The 22,132-nt window shown below is 41.9% G+C and overlaps 1 protein-coding gene across 1 annotated transcript in view; it reads left to right on the top strand.

The window, feature by feature from the left end:
* LOC308319815 (F-box-like/WD repeat-containing protein TBL1XR1) overlaps nucleotides 1–22,132 on the top strand; it is a 53,871-nt gene that overhangs the window by 9,210 nt on the left and 22,529 nt on the right. Inside the window, exons 2-3 of the mRNA XM_080770008.1 lie at nucleotides 11,539–11,589; nucleotides 13,107–13,171. The gene's annotated coding sequence lies outside the window, so the exon portion shown is untranslated. The remainder of the gene's footprint in view (nucleotides 1–11,538; nucleotides 11,590–13,106; nucleotides 13,172–22,132) is intronic.

Here is a 22,132-nt window from a genome sequence, read left to right as displayed (position 1 = left end):
TTTATGTCCCGTACGGAATTTGCTTCAAGCTTTTATTTTTTACCGATTTCAGAGACGAGCAGAAGATGCTATTTCAGTCAATTCTGTTGCTTGACCGTGCTAATAAGAAGTTTTATTTCACGGTTCTCAATTTCACTTAATATCATAATTAAAAATGGTAATTTAGGTTCATCTGTATAATGAAAGCATTTCCTTGCGTTTACAGTAGGGGAATATTGCGTATTACACACAGTTCAATGGAAATTATATATCCTCTCTTGTCAACAACAGCTAGCTACATTTCGGAGTCTGACCACCAGGAGAGTAGCCTGGTGTCCAGCCTGATTCGCTGCGTTCCGTGATTTGTTTTGTCACTACGTCATAGAATTGTATTAAATTCAACGGAGCTCTCGTGAACACGCTTGGCCTGAAAGCATGAACGAGCACCGCGAGTCGTGCGTGCGTGCTCGTGCGTCACGTACGCACCCATACGGGGCCCAGCCGCTCGAGCTGCAGTGCCTACTTTCGGCCGCCATGTCCATTCCGCTTCAGTGTTTCCTCTCGGCGACGTCTCTATTTATTTATAAGCCTATGGGCAGGCCAGACTGAGTAGCGAAGTGACGAAACAAATCACGTAACGCAGTGAGTCGGCCAGGAGACGGGGGACGGGGGAATAAAACTGCCTCAAGGGCGTTGTTGAAGGGGCACCAACCCTGTCGATGGGCTGTGGTGATTTCTGTTTTTACTAGCTCGAAAGGTGCTAAATAAAATAAATAAACATCATCGCTGCCAGCATCTGGCATGTATCTCTGTGTCTGTACAAACAATTTAGATATTCAAATACAAACCCTAACCCTTGATTGATATTTGTATTATTTTATTCATTTAGAAAGGGTACATATTTTTTGTAAAAGATCTAGATGATCTAACAGTACAATAAGGTCCTGTGTGTGTGTGTGTGTGTGTGTGTGTATGTGCGCGCACGTTTACACACACACACACACACACACACACACACACACACACACACACACACACACACACACACACACACACACACACACGCGCGCGCGCAGTCACACGCACATGCACACACGCAGAGAGTGAGAGAGTTGACAGCCGTCATGTGGTGTGTGGGGCTACCCCAGGGGTCAAGTTCAACATTCTAAAGAATGCTCCGGTTGCTCATGCAGCGCCCCTCCCCCAGGCCCCTACTGCAGCCACTACGAGGCTTTGATGTTTACAGGCCTGTAGTCAGTAGAGGAAAGTAACTTAAGTACATTTACTTGAGTAGTACTGTACTTTAAATTCCTTAAAAATTCTCCAGTGATTAGAAATTGATAATTCAAAATATGCTCCATTGTACGCTCTTTTAGTCACTCTTTTAGTGCATAAACAAACACAAACAAAGTTGATTCAGACAATATAGAGCATCACCCAAATTCATGTGTTTTTTCTTTTTGTTTTTTAGAAAAATGTTAACGTCCTGTTGATTTTACTATTTGAAGATCCGGATCCACCGATCCGGTCCGGCGGGTTTTCTTCCTAATACAAATTGACAAATCAACAGGAAGTTAACACAGTATTTAAAAATACTTGTGGTTGGGTTTTGTTGTTGTTTACTGCCATTAGTGCTAAAACACCCACATAAGTGGCTTGGCTCATTTTACCTTGGATGAATTGAATTTTGTAATTGGCTTGCTCATCCCCCTGGCCACCCCTACATGCTGAGTTTCTCACATGTGAGATTAATTGTTGTTCTCTATCACGGACTCACCTCAGGGATCTGTCCTGACCCCCCTGTCACGTTTACTCCACCAGTCAACAACGGCTGTCATAATGACAGCAGTTAGCCTGACGGTGTTTGAAATCTCAATTCTTGATAACATTAGGTTACTTAATTGTGTAACCCTGGTTCTCACACATGTGAAAAAGAACAAAATATGTCCCTTTCCTGTCATAGGTGTACTTTGTTCATTATTATTAATGTCTTAATTATTTTCTTGCCATCTACGCTTATAAACGTAGCTAGGCTATTGGGAGCTATCTATGCCAGCTACGCTTATAAGATGTTTAATCCATATATGAATGCGCCGACCGTTTGTTGACCTTTTAGCATTGCTCCGGGGTAGAATAGCCCTCCTCCTTCACCACCAGCGATGCGATTTCTAAATCCAGCTCCGTTGAGCCTCTATCATAACCCGATTTTCAAAGCACCGTATCTCCAAAGGTTAGAGAGCACCCGACGATCGTAAATCATTTGTGATTTTGTATCGCAATGTGCATCAGGTTGTTCTGCTATAGCTAAAGGCTGTGGGCTGTGTTGTGTGGTGTCGTTCCACTTCCGGAACATTCCTGTTTAACCCGGAAGGACAACAACATCCATAGAGCTTGTTGAGTGGGGCAGTACAACCATGCTAACACTAGGGGCAGCAAAGGAATTAATGTGTTAATTTAATGTGTTTAAGTTTTCTTATTCTCTTAGTTTTCTTATCTTATTCTTGATGTATATGTTTTATTGTTTGTCTGGCAGTCAACGAGTTCATTTAACGTGTTTGAGGTTTCTTATTGTCTTAGTTTTATTATCTTATTCTTGATGTATATGTTTTATTGTTTGCCTGGCAGTCAACTAGGTATTACTAGCCTATATATCCCAGGCAGGCAGGGAGCCCTGGGCAGCGTCTCTCTGAACCTCAAGCCTGTGTGTGCTTCATAAGAGAGTGAAAGCTCCATTTAGCTCTGGCTAAATGTCATGGGATCATTGCACTACACTGGTGGTGCAGGCGTAGCCAAAGCCCAGCACTGCTTCAAAGAGAGCCATGTGTTTGTCTGTAATACAGTGTTAAATCCGAACGACCCAAGGCTTTGGTTATAGGCTTGTTCCATATGGCCTCGTTTAGGCTTGTATTAAAAAGATGAACTTGATGTGGAAAACCTTTTTGGATTTGTGGTTTTAACATGTTATTGATACAGAAGCAATGTATGATTGGAGATTATTATGGTGGTTTTTGAGTGATAAGCGTGTGGGGTTATAAACTCCCTGTTTTATAACCTTTTTAGAACTTTTGTTTTACATCTCGTAGAAGGGTGGCAGGCTGGCAGCATTTAATGTGGCCCACTGAAGAATCTGCCTGTTGTGAGATTTGGTTTACGTTGGCTGTTTGTTGATGATAATCATAACATAAGACTGGTTGAGAATTGGAAGGTGAGAGGGACATTCTTACGTCATTCCTGCAGGATAAGGTCCCACTCTAGTCAGAATACTGTAAGACCAATTCAAGCTAAGACTAGGAAATATCAAGATTTACCGCTTTGAACATATTTTTTTTACATAAAATGTAAAAATGTAAAAAATAATAATAATATATAAAGAATCTTCAAGGGAAGTATGGGAAACCCTGATTATGTTACGTGGCAGACACAGATAAAAACGTACAAATGTAGCTCTGGGGGGGGGGGGGGGGGGGGGAGATTGTAAATATGGACAATCTGGGAACCCATCAGAAAAAACAGTGCCCTCTGCTGTTTGTTTCCATTTGAATTTGCCTCTGGGGCCACCACCCAATAGAAAGTGCATATCCGGATGTTGGCCGCCCATTTGGTCCGCCTTCAGCCCTCCTCTTCTGGTGGGTCGCCTATGATTTCAATCCCACTAACAACAATGTATACACACGTTCTGAGTGCCCCTGCCGACATATTCAGTAGCGCCACTCTGAATCTGTTCTTGGGAGATTAAATTATGGAAACACTGACTGGACATTTGGATTTCCATCCAATTGGCCAACTTGGCCTATGCACGCTTTGCAATGATGACCAACCCCCTCCGTTACTAACGGGCTTTACAGACGGGAAGCGACACAGCGCCTACATTCTTGCTTGGATCAGCGGAGTTGCACTGCGCTTCTTCTGATGGAGATGGGAATATACAGGCAATCGCTCCACAACTAAGTAAACGGCCCTGCTTCAGCTGTGTCAAATCTTTGTCCTGTTTTCACGATTACAAAATTTAAGATGACCATTTATTGTCACACAAATAATTGCGATTAACGATTTAATTGTATTTTTGGACATTGAACATTGGAACATGAATAGCAAATTACATGTTTTCCATTTAGGCTTCGTAATCAAGAATATACAAAAAATGCTTTTGTAGATTTATGACGATTATGAGAAAAGTAATTGCAATTGTGTAATAATTGTAACAGGCCTGATCTGCGTGTCGCATGTTGACCACAACCCAGTTGGCAGGTGTGTGCGTGAAGCGACCTCCACAACCAACTTGACAGTTTAACGGTAGTGCACCAGCTTGTGGCTTCGCCTGTCAGATTGCCCGTGTCTCCCTATATGCCTGCTCGCCTCTCAATGAAAATGAATTATTATGCGTGTCAGTCGCTTCCCGTCTGAAAAGCCCTTCAATCATTTGGTGTCAATCTTTACACAGAAATGCCATTTACAGAATAATTCTTTTTGAGTTGGAACACAAAGGTTACATCAGAAGCTGTGTGTACGCCGTGTATCTGCTTGTGTAAAGGGGTTGTTTTTGGAAGGTCTTGGGAGCTTTAGAAAGGCGGTTTAAACAACAACAAACGACCTCAGTGAGATTAGACTGGACTGTGTTGGTCTATGTTAGCTGTTTGCAGAATGGATACTGAATTGATAGAACAATTTTCTTGCATTTATGTAGTCCTCAGTGTGTTGTTGTGCTCTTTTAAAACATGTTTGAACTAGAAATGAATCAATGTTGAGCAACGGCATGGCCTAATTCTTGCTTTAATCTTCCCAGAAATGTGTTTTGATGGGCTGTTATTTTAAAGTGGAGACAGCCAGGACAGTTTTCATGGGTGTTGCTATCTCCAGGGGGAGGAGGTAGTAAGAGGGAGTCCAATGAGTGGAAAACCAAAGTAAACTAGGGCTTTAAGCAACTAGTCGACTATTCAACTAGTCCACTAGTAAATCCACTAGTCGACCTTGCTGGTACTAGTTGACTAGTTGATAAGATAATTTTTTGGTAGGCCTCAAGATCAGGTAGATTATAGTTATAGTCACCAATGTACACAGTTTTTGTACAAATATTTATTTAAAAGTAGTTAAACAACTAGACAACTAGACCTAGTAAACTAGGCAACTAGTCAACTAGTCAAAATGACTAGAAGTGAATGCCCTAAAGTAAACTGAGTAAAGAAGAGTAGAGGCGGTACTATGTATGGAAAAGTGACATAACATAACTCGTGCCAACGAGGTCCGTGATGTGTGGACCAGGTCAGTCCGTGTATAGCGAAGCCAGACGTGCACTTTGTGGTATTTTCAGGATTTTAGCTGGCGGATCTGAGGCACACCCAGAAAGATGTCACACCAGCCCCCCTTTACTATATCATGCTTGTCGATTACATTTTGACACCAATCCCTCAAGCTGAACAAAAAAATGGCAGTAAATGCGTAATTATGCACAAGCTAACCCGCATGTGAAATGCTTGTTTCCAACAAACTGCTGTGTCAGTTGAAAACCTGGAACGTAAATAAATGTTTTTTATTCAATGTAATTATATTTATTACAGATAAGTTCATTGTGGGCTGAATTATTGTGTAATTGAAATGCACAAAAGAATGGATAAAAGCATGTCTGCCTCCTAGTCTATGGATGTTGGGGTATGCGGTCTATGTTTAACGTCGTTTAACATTGTTTAATGCAATCAGATAGGACTTTTCCATTTGGATGGGTGGATGGGCTGTCAAGGCCAGAAAGTAGCATAACTTCCGGGTATGATGATGAATTGATGATGATGATGATGATGATGTCACGCTATAGATCTCTATAGATCTAGGAAAAGAGATCTCTGCCAGGCTGGGTGGCCTACCCAGGGTACAGCCGTCAGAACACAAGGAAGCTGGCTAATAGAGCTGGTATGACAGACTCAAGGTCCCTACACACAGAGTGTGATTTTCGGATTTTTAGCGACGTTTTTCCACCTCCACCTTTATCATGCGACGTATCATGTTTCAAACGGTGACATCTTATGGTATTATGTTTTTGTACGACTATAGTAAACGATTATAGACTGTAGCACATTTGAGTAATTTGGGGTGCAGGTTCTTCTTGGCTTATTGGGAGATTATAAAATGTTTTAGACATATTTTAGAGATAATTTCTGACACTGCAGGAATGATTTTTGTACAATAAATCATTCCCGCAGTGTCAGAAATTATCTGAACGTGTACACACACACACACACACACACACACACACACACACACACACACACACACACACTATTTGATGAAAAGTGTAGGCAATAGGCCACATTGAGACGCAGTCTCCAGTTTTTACTGGTTAAATAAAGGTTAAATAAAAGGCCTATGTCTGTGCACATCCACATACTTTGCTGAACGAAAATGAAATGGCTGATTATTGTTAGACGAGTAAGCCTAGCTCTGGAGAAATTATGCTTCAAAAAGTTAACCTGCTGGCCACCAGCCCTGAAGCTTCCATCACCAAGTTGGCAGAATGCCATGCTTCAGAATGCACTCCTTCATTAAAACCTGAAACGCATCTGTGTCACCCTAGCCCTTATACCACCATTACTTCCATTTCCGTTTTTAACTCATATCTTTGCTTCCATATTATACTTATATTTCCATATAAGTACAGCTCTAGACACGGAAATTATGCTTCAAAAGGTTAACCTGCTGGCCACCAGCCTCGAAGCTTCCTTCCATCATCACCAAGTTGGCAGAATGCCATGCTGCAGAATGCACTTCTAAATGGAAGAGAGGGAGGTTATTCGATATTTCCCATTCCAAGCCATCTTGCAACTAGGCCATGTGTGTACTCTGTCCTTCTCGGGTCACAAAAACAAGTCGGTCGTTAACAACACATGCGTCACGCCATTGACTGCGCTTTTGTGCAGGTGCATCTCTTTCACCAAAATCCTATGTCTTTCTTGTCAAAGATAGGCTACAGGATGTAGCTAAAATTGAATAATAATTTCTTACACACCCTATATTGTTTGCCTCCCCCTAATGTTTATGATGAGTTAAGCATATTATAATGGTATTATTTCTCCATTTAAAGAAACTTTGACACAACATTATTTTCAGGCCTTGAGAGACTGTCAAACATATTGGACAATGCAGACCAATTTGTTATGCTTAACATCAATAAATAGGCTTGTCATAGGATAATATTGCAACGTTCCACAAAACCGGTCGATGTCAGTATTTTTTCAGCGGTCAGTCACACTCACACATGAAAATACACGGTGATAATGATGCATAGGGTCCAATGCCGGCGGGGCAGCTGACATGACAATGTTGGCTGTTACTTGTTGAGGAAAAGCGTGCTAGATCGTTAGACCAGTCTTACATAAGGTAGCCTCATTTTATTCTATCTCTATCGTTTTCTATTGGCTCTCACTTTTTACCTGTTCTGTGTTTCGCTGTGCTCATGCTACCATGCCACCTTAATTTCCCCCTTGGGGATCAATAAAGCTTATCTTATCTTTCTGTGGAAACCTACATGAACAGTGGAGCATTTACACTATTTACATCTATGGCTGCGCTTGATAATGTACAAGAAATATAGTTGGTAGATTATTTATTTTGTTTGATATCACAAATAATGCAAATACACATATTTGGTCAATTATACAATAATGTTTAATAGATTCATTTTAATTTAGATTTTAACGGTCAATCAATTGCAATGCATTTTAATTAATTAATTAATAAAGTGTGTGGTTTTTTAACTTATTTTACCGAGATGGTTAATGGTTACAAACTTAAAGTTTGTGCTTCACTTGCAAGTAGTGAAGATGACCTGGTGACATTTTCCATCTGAGATTTGCCTAGTCAGTAGGAAGAACCTACAGGCTGCCCGCTAGGCAGCTCCCTTGTGTGAACGTCTGTGGACAGTATATTCTCTCTGCCTTGAGATATTCCTCCAGGCTGGCCATATTTGAATAATAGTTAATGATGAGGGGAGAAGAATTACCATGATGGCACGCACTTTGTTTCAGAGTATCGGTGCATTTGAGTTCGGATCTGGCCATGGCATTAAAACCACTGTGAATCTGAATACTGAATTCAGGGTTTCTCTGTGTATGTTTGACTTAAGTAAATCCCCCCTCATTATGTAAAGGTTCATGCAGAGTAGACTAGACGACAGGATCTTGTCTGTTTTAGGGAAACTGTACATTTTTGATTGTGCACCGGCCACGTAGGTCAGACTAATGGGTAGTCCCCGTTGGAAGTCGGTGGCGGACACGGCCATGCTCTTCACTTTTAAAACGTGTTTACATCATGGAAATACAGTCTTTATGTGTCTCTTTGATTCTAAAGACGTGTCACAATTTCTCACAAATGAACAGTGTAAATATTTGCTACAATACATGTTTGCAAAATTGAAAACCGACTACTGCCAGCTGTAACCTGTCTTTCAGAGTATCTCTGGTTAATTGTTAACTCCAATATCATAACATAATTCCAGATTATTTGGCTAATTTTCAACACCATTAAAATTATGTACTGGGCTGGCTAATTGGAAGAACACAGGCAGACACATAGTCACACACACGCGTGATTTTAGTTGATTATTAAAAATAAATAAAATAAAAAATAATGTGTCAATTCATGATATACAGTATATAAAAATAAGTTTTCCACCCAAAAAATAATGCTTCTCGATGACTCAATTAACCTACATTGGCAAGATTAAGTCGATCATTTGATTAATTCTATATTTCGGCATTGATGTTTTTCTGTTAACCCATTCAGGATGGGAACCCTTTTTGGGGTTTTTATGTTTCAGGATTTAGAAAGCGTTTTTAGAATCGGCATCATGCAGTCCTAAATGGGTTGCCCAGCCCTACTCCTTCACGAAAAACATGAGTGATACATCAGGTTAATCCGTTTTTTAAAGCCCAAACCACGTCAAAGGGTCACGTTGGGACAAACGATTTTTTAGGTAGACCACACCAATGCAACTCATTGAGTTGCAATGAGTTGCATTGGTGTGGTCTACCTTAAAAAACGTTTTGTCCCAACGTGACCCTTTGGTGTGGTTTGGGCTTTAGGTGCGTGAAGGGACGCACACATTAATACCCATGCTTGCACCTTCAAAATAAGAGTGACTCTACCATCTTCTCAACAATACAATAGTAGGCTGGCGGTTCAACTATACTGACAAGTTTAAATGTATTTATCATGTAATGTACATACTAGCATACAGTAATAATCATAGACCTTTGCATTGGGTCCCCCTTGGCTTGGGAGGGAGGACACCCATACCTATTATCTACCCCTGTTGGCGGGCCTGACAGTCAATTGCACCAATTACACTATATAGGAATTTGGAAAACCCGGTCTCAAGTCATAATCCAACCGTTGCCCCCTCCTTGCTTGGATCACAATGCTATTGAGCCTTTGCCTTCAGTCTGCTGACAATTCTGCAGAATGCGGACTTGTGAACTCCATAAAGCAGTGATTCCCAAACTTTACATGTCAAGGACCCCCTAAATTGGAACTACTTAGCCCCCATTTGAAAACATGCCAGGGACCCCCATAAGAGAAGATTTTTATGTCTCTAGCAGAGATTTCTATCTCTGAGTCCCCAATTTAGAGATTTCTATCTCTTGAGTCCCCAATTTAGTGTACAAATGGAACCAAATGGACCAGTTAAGGTCCGTCTGGTTCCATTTGTACACTCTCTGAGTTACAGACCCATAAGGGTCCATTTGGTTCCAAACTATAATTTAGCTCGGTACTCCCTGGAACTCCCTCAAGGACCCCTGAGGGTACCCGGACCCCACTTTGGGAACCAGTGCCATAAAGATCACGTGTGAACCGTTTAAGAACTCCCTGTAGCATAAAAAACACATGTGTACTGTGAACTGAACGGTGCAGGCTACTCAACATCATTTATTGCAGCTGTTCGTTCAGACATACTGACATAAACACGTGGCCAGTCATTGGAGCGGCTCAAAAACACAAAGCTACTAGGAGCTGAGGAAGTGTTGGTGGCGGCAGAGTTTCTCTCATTCATGCATGATAGCTGGTTCAGCCTTTCTAATGAGGACTGTTTTGTAAATCTATCCCACTGGGAAAACGCCATATTGTTATTATAAAATTCTAATGGCTTTATGCTGTCTCCAGTTTTCCTGCGAGGAAGATTTTTTCCCTCTAATCACATCCAGTGAAGATAATAAGATATGCAGCCATGTTCTCAATACAACTGACCTAGACCTAACATAAACCTGCTCCTGGGGTCGTTTGAATACAACTGCTAATCCAGTGTAGGGTTTAAAATGACCTGAATTTAATCTGTTTAAGTGGAAATTAAACTAGGATTTAGATTTAACCAGGATTAATTGTAAACTAAATGTAAACTAGGTTTACATTTGATTGCAATGGGATTAGTAGATAAACCTCAAGTTAATCCAGAAAGTTAAACCATATTGGAGCAACCCAGCTGTAGTCTTGTTGTTTTGGTAGTGGCATGGCTGATCTATATGCTGAGAGAAGCGCCCGTTGCCACAGCAGTTTGTGCCAAAATCAATATTTGAATGTTTCATTAAAAATGGGAGAGAGAGCAGCAAGAGCAGAATGGGAGAAGTTTACCTTGCTTACAAGGTCAGGGATGAAGCTACAGTCAGATGGAGGGTGATTGTGGAGAAGAGGGAATGAGGGTGAGAGGGTTAATAGGGGGGATAAATTACTTCTTTATCTCGGTTGTTTCCAGTCTTGAGGACGTCTCCTAGAAGTGGTCAGCAAACGAACTAACACACCGTCAGCTGGCAGTAAGTCATATTACAAAGGGGCTTTCCATGAAGAAAAGCAGATGGTCAGGGCCATGCCATGCACACTGAATGTGTTGAAAGTATGAGTGTTGTGTATGCTGCAGGCATACTGCAGTGCAGCCCATTGGACCTGCTTGATGAGTATAGCCTAATTAGATTGCCCAGGGATGTGGTTGTGAAGGCTTGACCTTTTCCAGGAATATTGGTTCGTTTAGACAGATACGCAACTATGACTTTGAGACTTTGTACCAATGCTCATTTCTCCCCACTTTCTGTCATAATACTTACCGTATTATCCGAAAGATAAATTCATGTCAAAATGAATTAACTATACATTTCAAATGAGAAAGAATGAGTATTTCCAGATGATGAGCACAATGTAAGAGGTTTGAGCATTCTACCCTTTTCGTTTCTCAACCCATTTCAATTGTCACAGATTAAACATATTAAATAGTAAATGGTGCATAGCACTTCCATCCAACACTCTTTATATAGATTGTGCAATACATTCATTCACCCATTCACACACCAATGGCGGAGGAAGCCATGCAAGGCACCAACCTGCACATTGGGAGCAATTACAAAAAAAAATATGACATGGGCAGTTTAAAGTTTAAACCATTTTAGAACATAACTACAAGTTGAGATGGACTGATTTGATCCTGAACTAAAATCACCACATTTCTTGCTGCAGTTGACATATTTGTTGAAATGTTGTGAATGGACATTCTCTAATGACGTGTTGTTTTCTACCTCTGTCCCCATGCAGACTGAAGAGGTGGACCATTGTCAAGGCTTCTGAATGAGCGGCGGTCACATGGTAAGACCATTCAGACCCCACAGACTGGCCAGCTGAGGCTTAAGCCACAGCTTGCTGTTCAGTTGAGACACACTCTGTTTCACTTCACGGAAAATACTATATTGGCTGTCGGGTGTCAGTTAAACTCTTTCACTGCCAAGAGTAAATGATTATTTAATTCACCCGGTGCCAGCAATTTTCCGTTTGTCCTTACATTTTAAGTAGTCACACTACGATCGGTCCGTCCGACCGCCTCCTCACTCGGCTCCACACACGCCTTTTGACGCCTCTTTTCGTATGTACCTCGCCAGTTGCGCCTTTTCACGCCTTTTTTAAATATCAATTGATTACGGTGACCAACTGTGTCCAGTATCCCCTCATAACACTCCGGTGAAAAAATAAATAAAATTAAAACGGAAATGGAAAATTCTCTGGCTTATGATGTCTATGGGAATGCAGCTTTTTGAATGCTAATATCTCTGATTCTTTTTTTTAGACCAAAAACAAGCTTGGTTTGCATCTGATTTATCTAAACGATATTATTTTGCTCACAAAAAGTATGTTTTGGGTGGATAAAATGAGAATCGCATGAGAAAAAATCTTATGTGTGATTTCCTTGTTCCTGGTTACAAGAACAGTCAAACGGTCACTCACATGTTGCGCAAGGGCGCCATCAATCGAAAGTAAACCACTGATAACTGAAAGTCTCATCTTTCTCGTATTTTTGCACCAAGAGCCTTGGAAGAAAAAGACAGAAAATCTCGTACTTGGCACCCCAAAGAGTTCATATTGGATATTCGGACACCTCAAACATAGTCAAATCAATGCTCATGAATGATATATTACATTCCTCAACATACACTTTAATCAAACTGTTTCTAGTGCCCTTGAAAAATACACAAGACCAGAAATACAAAGTGGAGAGGATAATGTCAAAAGTTGCGAAATTCTGCTAGTGTGCACAAACATTTTCACCCTTCTTCAGTGCTTCCAGTTATATTACTTTTTTTTTTTTTTTTTCTTTACATTTTATGACTTAAAAGTGAGTGTGGAGAGCATTTCAGATGAGCTTTTGTATTTAATTACCGTAGATATAACCTGGCTTTACTTCATCATCCCTCTCAATAACTTGTTCCCCTGGCTTTGAGAACTGTGGGCTCCAATAAGGTTTAAGATTAATGCATCGCATGACCTGTTTACAGACTGTTTTCCTATGTCATTTTGATTCTCTAACAAGAGATTAGGTGGTCGCTTGTGGTTCTCGAGGCTATAGTAGACTGTCACTACCGAAACACAGTCTTATTTGAATGTATGTACGTGTGTGCTTAACATTGTATGATCAGTAGATTGGTGGTTCACTGATATGAGCCAAGATGTTGGACAGAGCACTCCTATTTCTACATGGTATTTCCTGTTTTTTTATTTTCTTCCTGCCTCTACCCTCCATTATTTAAGTAATTTAATGTTTAGCTCAAACAACCCCAAAGTATAGTTGTTTAAAAGTGTTGTTCACCCCCTTTACCTTCTCTGTGGTGCAGGTGCTGAGCCTCTGGAACGCAGCCCTGACTGAACATACTACTGGTGAAAACAAGTTACTACTGTGGTGAGTGAATGACAGGTGCGTGTGTGCGTGCGTGTGTGTGTGCGTGCGTGCACGCACATCTGCTGTCTGCCAGACTAGTCTGTAGAAAGGAAGAGAAAGATTGTGCAGATAACTGAGGACCAGTTGAGTTTCTTCTCCGTTGTTCCATCTTTGCATCCTGGGTCGAACATCTGATTATAGATCTGTTTTTTCTTTCTTCTTATATTGCTACTTTCAGTGATATCATTAAACATGTGTATAGTATCGATACTTTTGACAACCGTTTCCCTTACTGAATCTTCCCTTTCCTGCACTGAATCCATGCTAATTCTAATTCTAAGATCTAATTATCTCCATCCAGGATATATATATATACAGGCTAAGGTGGCATTTACCCAGCCCTTGGTCAGTTGAAATCAGCAAAAGAAACTCTTTGTATCACAGGATTAAACTGAGACTGACACATTAATTATGCATTGCTGCTACTCCTGCTAGTAGTGCATGCAAGCGAGGCAAGGTATTAAGGTCTTCCTGTGGAACCGAACCGAACAGACAATGCTGTGATAAAACATTCTATACCCTCAGGCCAACAGTTTTACTGACAGGCCGGTTCACTGGTGTTGCTTATGTGGCACTTTGGTCTACTCTAACCGTAGTACATTTGGATACTTGTCACAACAGATAGGCTAATTCTTTCCGATTTCTTTCTGATGTTGGCAACTGCTGCCTTTGTTTTTCTTGAGAAGCTGTGCTAATAGGTCTTAGCTTGGTCACCGCTTGGAAGGTTACTCGTATTTATTGTGGAACTTAAGTTTGAGGTCAAAATTCCGTATTCCCGATTTGCAGGTTGGTGCCTTGCATGGTTTCCTCCGGCATGAATGTGAATGTGTGTGTGAATGGGTGAATGTAATGCACAATCTCTGTAAAGCGTCTTGGATAAAGGCGCTTTATAAAATGCACCATTTACCATTTACCAAGATTGAGGAATGGCACGACCATCTCAGACCAACAAAGTTGTTGTTAACCCAAAATCCGCCATTAGCGTTGATGCTACGCTTTTTATTGATCAAGTCATAATGCTACTCGCGTTAGCATCGGGTTGCTAGCTGTTGTTGTCATAACACTGGGTCGTGTCATCTTGGATCGTCGTCACCATAAACACCCATTATCTGTTTCTATCTGCCTTCTTTATTCAACCCAGCAGCGCTGTATAATAGTCTCCTTCATAACAACATTGCTACTTAATTCTACCTAGAACTAACATTATGTAAACGCAAGGAGACCTGAGACTTGATTGTTACTGGTATAAGATATACCAAGAAACTACATTTTATTCTATTTACACTATTGTGTATTTTTCTTTATTAAGAACCAGATTTAATTTTTTCCACAAAAGAGTCTTGAAAAATGGGGGTCGTCTTATAATCAGAGTCGTCTTATATTAGGGACAATACGGCAAATGCATTTTCACTATATTTCAGTGACACATTCTTGTTGGAAGGAAACCTGTGTTCCTTTCTCCCACAAGGCTGTAGTATGAAATGGCAAAAGAAAGAATGCTTTGTTTTCCACCTAATTGAACCACTAATTCTGTGCAGCAGCTTGCCTAGAAAGTCAGTTGTATGCCTCGCTTTTTCCAGAATGTGCCCCTGTTCTCAAAATACACCAGAAATATGTCAGACACATCCACTGTGTCCTCAAGGAAGCTAGAAATTCCACACCTCCTGCGAGGGATTTGTCCTTGACTAACCCTTGTGTATCTGACCTTTTTGTTTGACCGAGAAAGTAAAATTAGGATAGAAATGAACAGGCAACGATACAAAGGGGAGAGACTCGGATGAGAGAGACAGATACAGAGTGAGAGAGAGTCCATTTTACATTTATTGTTCTTTAAGTGCCTACTGCCTAAAACCACTATGGTCTGTGTAAGTATAGTATGCTGTCATAGCTAATACTTGACCTATTTGTCACCCGTGTGAAGTGAGGGGCGCTCTTATCATCGTACATCATCATGAAGTAACATGTCAATTTGCTCAGACACATATAAGGCCTATGACGTAAATTCTCCATTCTTTGTCAATGGGACGTGTAGGACGAAAATCTACACTAATATATGAATGTAGGAGGGGCTAGCGCCCCTCAAAAAACATATATAGCTGTAGTGCCAACCATCACAACAAAATGTTTCAGTATGTTTCTGCATATTTAAAGCATGCATAAACTTGCTCTCTCATAGAGTGCACGGTGCTCACCATAGGTGCACTGAAAGGCCAACTCATTCTCACTCACAAGGCGTCACATTTCTCAGCTCTGTCAGTAGCCCTAAAAATCACACTCATGTGAAGTGAAGGGGCCCCAGACTGCCCACATGACGTCACTGCTTAGTGCACACATAGACTTGGCTGCAACATGACGCCACGAGTGGGGGCCTGTTTTCAAGGGGCGCTAGCCCCTTCTATAAACAGCTTTTGTCCCCACATGTCTCGATTTGCCATTGACCACGGTAAGAGAATTCCGGTCAAATGTCAGCTGGTTCCTGCCCGTCTGAAGTTTTGCCATTGGCGGTGAATGGAGAAATGACGTCAGATGTCCTTTAATATATTAGCGCCCATCACTCACTCACACAGGTGTGATTTTATTTTTCGTGGAGGCTATATTCATTAATTCATTATTCCACCAGTGCTACTTTTCAGTGCAGGCCCTTATTTTGAAGGCCAAAGTTCCCGGGTCGTCGTGCTGCACGATCGTAATATATTTTTATTTCAATTTAAAGCTTTCGCATCCTTCAGCTAATTTCCAATATACCCCTCCCCTGCAAAACCAAAAGCAGAGGGTAAAAAAATAATTGTGACACCTGTAACATTTTTATTTTTAGCACTACTACTGCGAGTGGGACTCTTGAGGATGGCAATGTCGGTCAGCTGAAAGCACTTTTGTGTCGTTGGGAGGCGCAGCCTTTACAGGCTTTTAGACTCGATAAATTATTATCATTTAGTGATTTCAGAACAAATGCTGTTGGGTATGTTTGCCAGTTGAAAACAGCTATTCAGTTGTTGTGCAAAAAATGCATTACAGCTGACCTTTCACAATGCCTCGCCCATTTTCGTACAAAATGAAAGCCATATTTTTTATAGATCTTAAGCCAAACACATTACACGTTCATATCATTGCAGGAAAAGAGCAAAGTATAGCAGAGTCTTAACCCAGACTGATGAGGTTATTCTTGGTTGTTTTCATGTTCATAAGTGTTGCCATCCATGAAAATGAAATTCCTCGTGTGTTATTTGGTTCATGGGATTCCTACAGTGATTATGACTAACGTAGGCGTGCTCCTCTAATTGGAGCCACCACACCATCTAGCCACAGTGGGGATCTCCACAGCTGATTTAGTGTCCCCTGAAGACCTGCAGCATATATTACAGACCAATGTGAATTGGCTGTAGCTGGCAGCAGGTGTAACTGCATGGCAAGCTACGAGAGCTGGCTCAACCTGCACAGATACTATCTGTAAGCGAAGTGCATACATAACAGTATGCCATATGTGAGGCAGAATTGTGCTTGCTTTTGCGTGCAGAACTGCTAAGCCTGCAGTAGTGGGGGAGGGGAGCTCCACTGAAACAGTTTCCTACTGTACATCCAGACAGTTGGCAGGCTAGAACCCTTTTACTATTCTTATGGAAATGTACAGCTTTAGCTTTTTATTGAATATACCCTTTTTCATGTACCACTAACTTCACATTGTACAAAACAAAAATGTAATAAAAAGAACAAACTTTCAAAAGGGCACATTGCTGTAAGAGGGCAAAAGGGCCTAGTGTCTATCTGTGCACGGCCCTACCCATCCCTGAGATGAAAGTCAACTTGGGAAATCTAGGTATGCCTATCAGTCAGTCAATCAGTCAATTGACTAAGGTACTAGTAAGCCATGTAACCAACCAGTCAGTCTCTCAGCTTACCGTTATGTTAAACAATCCACTAGTCCTTTTATATCTTTATGATCTGCTAGATTAAGCCTGTGATCTGAGGGTATGTGATACTAGTCTAGACTAGTATATGTTGAAACTGTCACAAGAACAGCTAGGCCACTGTCTGTCACTGAAATGGAATACTAGTTGGTGATGGCTTGGACAGGAGGCAGGGCTAACTGTTATTGTATAGTGGTGCTGTTGGTGTAACGGTTTCCTCCAGAAACCGGTACAACCAGATGGGGTGTCAGGAGCCCCCAAGACTAGACTCAACCTAGACTAGACTAGACCTCTGATTATGAACTCTGTCTATGTCTCTCTCTTTCTCTTAGGATGACCTTTTAAAGAATTCCATTATGTATGTATGTACACTTAATATGTTGCGTGTGTGCGTCATGCGTGTGAATGAGCGAGTATTTATATGGACAATCCTGATGCTTTTTCGTTCAATATGTTATTGATAAATTCCTTGTTCAGTGGTCATGTATTGACAAAGCCAGCAACAGATGGTTGAGAATGGTTGCTTTTAGTACATTGTGTATGATTACTTTTGAGATGCAAATGGGATTCATTATAGAACATTTGATGACATAAGGGATATCACATTCTGAACCACAGGACCAAGACGAAAATTGGGACAAATTTTGCCCAGAGGCCCCACTTTGGCCAAGCTCCGCCCACGCGATCCAGTCCTGTCAGGCCCAGAGATTATGAGCTGACCTGCCAAAAGTGAGTGTCTGCCGCTTTCTTGGTGAGAAACTAAGGAGAGGTAGCTTTTGTGAAGCATATGCTTGTAATAAATAGGCGGTTCCATCTTGAGTTAGAGAATATGACTGTGTGTGTTCGTGTGTGAGCTGGAGACACATTGCAGTAAATTAGATTTATAGTTGACTAGGGGAGTTTCCTGGAAAGCTTGTGCAATGTGGCTAAACAAGTATGAAAATCATGGTCTGTGTGTGTGTGTGTGTGCACTCTACAAATGATTGCGCAGTATGTTTACTGTCTGTGTGTGTGTGTGTGTGTGTGTGTGTGTGTGTGTGTGGGGGGGGTGTGTGTGTGTGTGTGTGTGTGTGGGGGGGTGTGTGTGTGTGTGTGTGTGTGTGTGTGTGTGTGTGTTAAATGTTGCAAGATAAACCTCTCCCTCTGCGTCTCTCTGTATAAGTCTGTATCTCTCAATCTTTGAATGACATTATCCATGGCATGATGGGAGGCTGGGAGCCTTTCTCTCTCTGTTTGGCTATTCGGATATTTTGCACTCCAGTTTCTTGACCATCACATAGTTTCTACATGTATGTCAGTGACATGGATCCTGAACTTCTCTATGTTACACTGTTTGGCCTTTTCTTTAAGGATTCTATTAATTTCACATCTTTGTGCACATTTACCATTGCTGACGCTGCTGTGTTAAATGTACTGTAAAAGGCATTGTCACACTTTGAGTCACTTTCTGGAGGTTAATTGCTACAGTATGTCCTGGTTGAGAGTCACTTTATGGAGGTTGCTACAGTATGTCCTGGTTGAGAGTCACTTTATGGAGGTTGCTACAGTAGTACTGTATGTCCTCGCTGAAATGTATTCAGTATGGCTCTGAGGTGATAGTGTCCATGTACACCACCCCGTTACATTGAGTGTTAATCCATTTTGACCTGAGATCAGATTCTAAAAATGTCTGTTTGAAAAGGACAGTTTTCTGAAGAAGCTATGTTTCTATGTCAGTCGTTCTTCGATTTTTCAAAAATAGCACTCGGTGGCGCGCAATGAGCTTGTAGATCTGCTATTTTTCAATAGCTAAAGCATAACAATGCTAACATCAAAAGGGGGTTCCCGCCCAAAATGGGTTTTAATACATGCATTAACATAGAGGATGTCATTGGCTGAATGGTGCCTTGTCATCGTATCCGGACAGCTCATTATTCTGACGGTGCGTTGGTCCGACTCTCGAATTGCTAACACTATCCGTAAACCCTGGCCGCGCACAAAGCTACGTAGTCGGAGAATAGTAACCGGGATGTCGGAGTCCCCGCCTGAACCCCCTGAATAGAGCATTGGACGGCACAGATACTAAAGCACTCTTTGGTTTCCACTGGCGCCACCCATACCTGAAAATGTATTCACTACAACCGTAATGTGATGCAAGGAGCTTTGAATGAAAGCATCCACCCGACGTTATGTCATGATGTAAATACTTTATGATGCCACTCAACCTTTTGGCTATAACCCTGAGGTAGCTTATTTGCCATTCAGAAATGTAATGGAATTGCTCACACGGATAATAATTACCCAATTATATGTGATAAAATATTATGTGGTGTTGTATAAACACGATCTTCAGGCCACTACGGCTTGCGGCGCTGACTGGAGCAGTACGTCATGCGGAACCTGGCCAATGCCAATCAGATCCGGATGTTACATTTATGAACAGATTTGGACAGTCGGATCCGGACGTTGCGTTTGAGACGCCCAACCGCCGTTCACCCATAAGTCAATTTTAATACATAAAAGATAGAAGGAGATAGCTAGTCATGGTGGCCGTAATAGTGGTAGTGCTGTCAGGGACTTGATCTGCAGCAGCCGGATGCGCTCTGCTTGTTATAAGCTCAGTTATGCCTAAATTATAATACTCGGTTGCACATTGTGTCATGGACCAAACATAGCCAATCTACAAGGACAAAGGTTGTGAGGTGGTTGTAGATTTGTAGATATTGAGCTCTGGCTCTCAAAAAATACACCAGGGTGATGTCGGTTTGTTGTTTGGACGCTCATCTTCCAGCAATTCCTGTATGCCTTCTTTACAATTCAGTGGCTTAACTGCGTATTGTGTTGTTGTGTGATCCCGTCCTTAACTCACACATCGACGCAGCCTTATAATGAATCACCTCCACCCCTCCATCGCACTGTAATATCAGCCAGCTGTTATGTGTGACACTCGCAGAGAAGAGAACAGGATGTTTCAGTTGAAGGGAAAGTGAAAAAAATCATGTTTTCTACTGCCCCCCTCTCTCTCTCTCTCTCTCTCTCCCGCTCACCCCCCCTGCTCTGTATTCTCATCTGACACCACCCCTTCTTCTTTCTGCCGTCCTCTGAAAATAGATCCAAAGCCTCGTGCCTCTGATAAGGCCATGAAATACGAATGAAGCACTATTTCCACCAGCAGCAGAAGAACTAGCAGAGTGGTGTCAGAGGAGCAGCGGCCATCACAGCTGGGAGCTGCTTTTGGCCTCTCAGACACAACATAGCCTTCAACGGGCTGTGCTGTGTGACAGCTAAATGGCGGTTCGCAGCCCTAGAAACCCGACAGAGTGCCGATAATGGCCGTGTGGACCCACAATGGTTCTTTGAAAAGCCGCCGCTAAGTTACAGGGATGTGATTTCCCCAGACAACCAGTAGTTTCTGAGTGGTGCAAGCACTCCAAGGAACAGCAGTGTCCCTATGTCCTAACCTATGTCCCTATGTCCAGAGTACCAATAGGGGGTGCTGTTGCACCACTCGCTTCAGACTGGTCTGATTTTTCTCGTTGCATTCTGCATTTTATTTGATATAGTGTAATCACATCTTAGAGGTTGCTAACCTACTCTTGTTGTGAAATCGACTTAAATCGACTCTTCACTACTGGACTATATATTTTAAAGTAGTTTTAAGATTATTATTCATGGTTTTTGAAGATTACGTCATAATTCAGCCAAGTTTGTTAAGAGCACTTGACATAAATCGTTTTTTAGCCAGTCAACTTCAGCCAAGTCTATGGATGGACCTTAATGTTTGTTTAGGGCACTAAATGACAATGACGTCATGTGGCCGTTATGAATACGGTGCGCGCCCCTCACTTCACACTAGTGTGAAGTGAACTAAGATGCCCCCACCCCTTAAACGTTTTATTAGTTAGTTAGTTATTTAAGGGGGTAAATGGATTACATTAGAAGTGGAAAAAGAATATTGTTGTCAAATGGCTCTGACTCCATGGCTATAATCATGTAACGGCGTATCATTATTTGAAGAAATGGAATACTGGTGTGATTCATTGAGCACATTTGTGCATTTCCAGACAGGAATTTGATCTTCTAACACTCGCTGTCTGTCCTTTCCTGTGTGTGTGTGTGTGTGTGTGTGTGTGTGTGTGTGTGTGTGTGTGTGTGTGTGTGTGTGTGTGTGTGTGGTTGTGTGTGTGTGTGTGTGTGTGTGTGGGGTTGTGTGTTTGTATGCGTGTGTGTGCGCCTGTGCATGCATGTGAGAGAGAATAGGCTTGTGACTCATCAATCCATAAATCTTGTCACAAGGCTACAGGCGATGCCATTGGAACATGCATCCATCCAGGCATCGTCAACCGGTCTGTCGCGGTTATGCAATGTTGTGATTGTGGAAGGGGGGGGGGGGGAGGATGAAGCTCTAGCCTAGTTTCTGAGGGCAGAGGTCCTTTTCCCTCCAGGCCTCTTTTCCTGCTGGTTATTCAGCTTTGCTTACGTCGGTCGCTCTCTGTGAAGTAGCCCCTTGAGAATGCCTCAGGTTTTAGACGTGGACAAGCTGTGGGACTTTTCAGCGGCACGTGTCCAGCGCAGATTGATTCATTCTAGACATTGCTTTTGTCTGCCGGGACATATGGAATAAGTCGCTTTGTTACATTTACAGATACAGATTTTGGACTGTACAATGTGTGTGTGTGTGTGTGTGTGTGTGTGTGTGTGTGTGTGTGTGTGTGTGTGTGTGTGTGTGTGTGTGTGTGTGTGTGTGTGTGTGTGTGTGTGTGTGTGTGTGTGTGTGTGTGTGTGTGTGTGTGTGTGTGTACGACAGTGCATGTGCGTGTGCACAACCACTCAAATTAGTAATTACGTTTGAGTTGTGATGAATAATGCATGCCTGTCTGATGATAACCAAAGTCCTTGGGCGTATTGATTCCATATTGTCTGAGATGGCCCTTCCCTTCCCCCACTCGTCCTAAGAAGGCCTGGTTCATGGCTGAAGTGCAGTGTTGCGACGCGTGAGCAGAAATGATCATATTCCCTGACTGTGTGCTGACATCTG

The sequence above is a fragment of the Protomyctophum bolini genome (genome assembly GCF_963924005.1).
Source record: "Protomyctophum bolini genome assembly, chromosome: 8".
Lineage (NCBI taxonomy): Eukaryota > Metazoa > Chordata > Actinopteri > Myctophiformes > Myctophidae > Protomyctophum > Protomyctophum bolini.
This window is presented reverse-complemented; position numbering and strand designations above follow the sequence as displayed.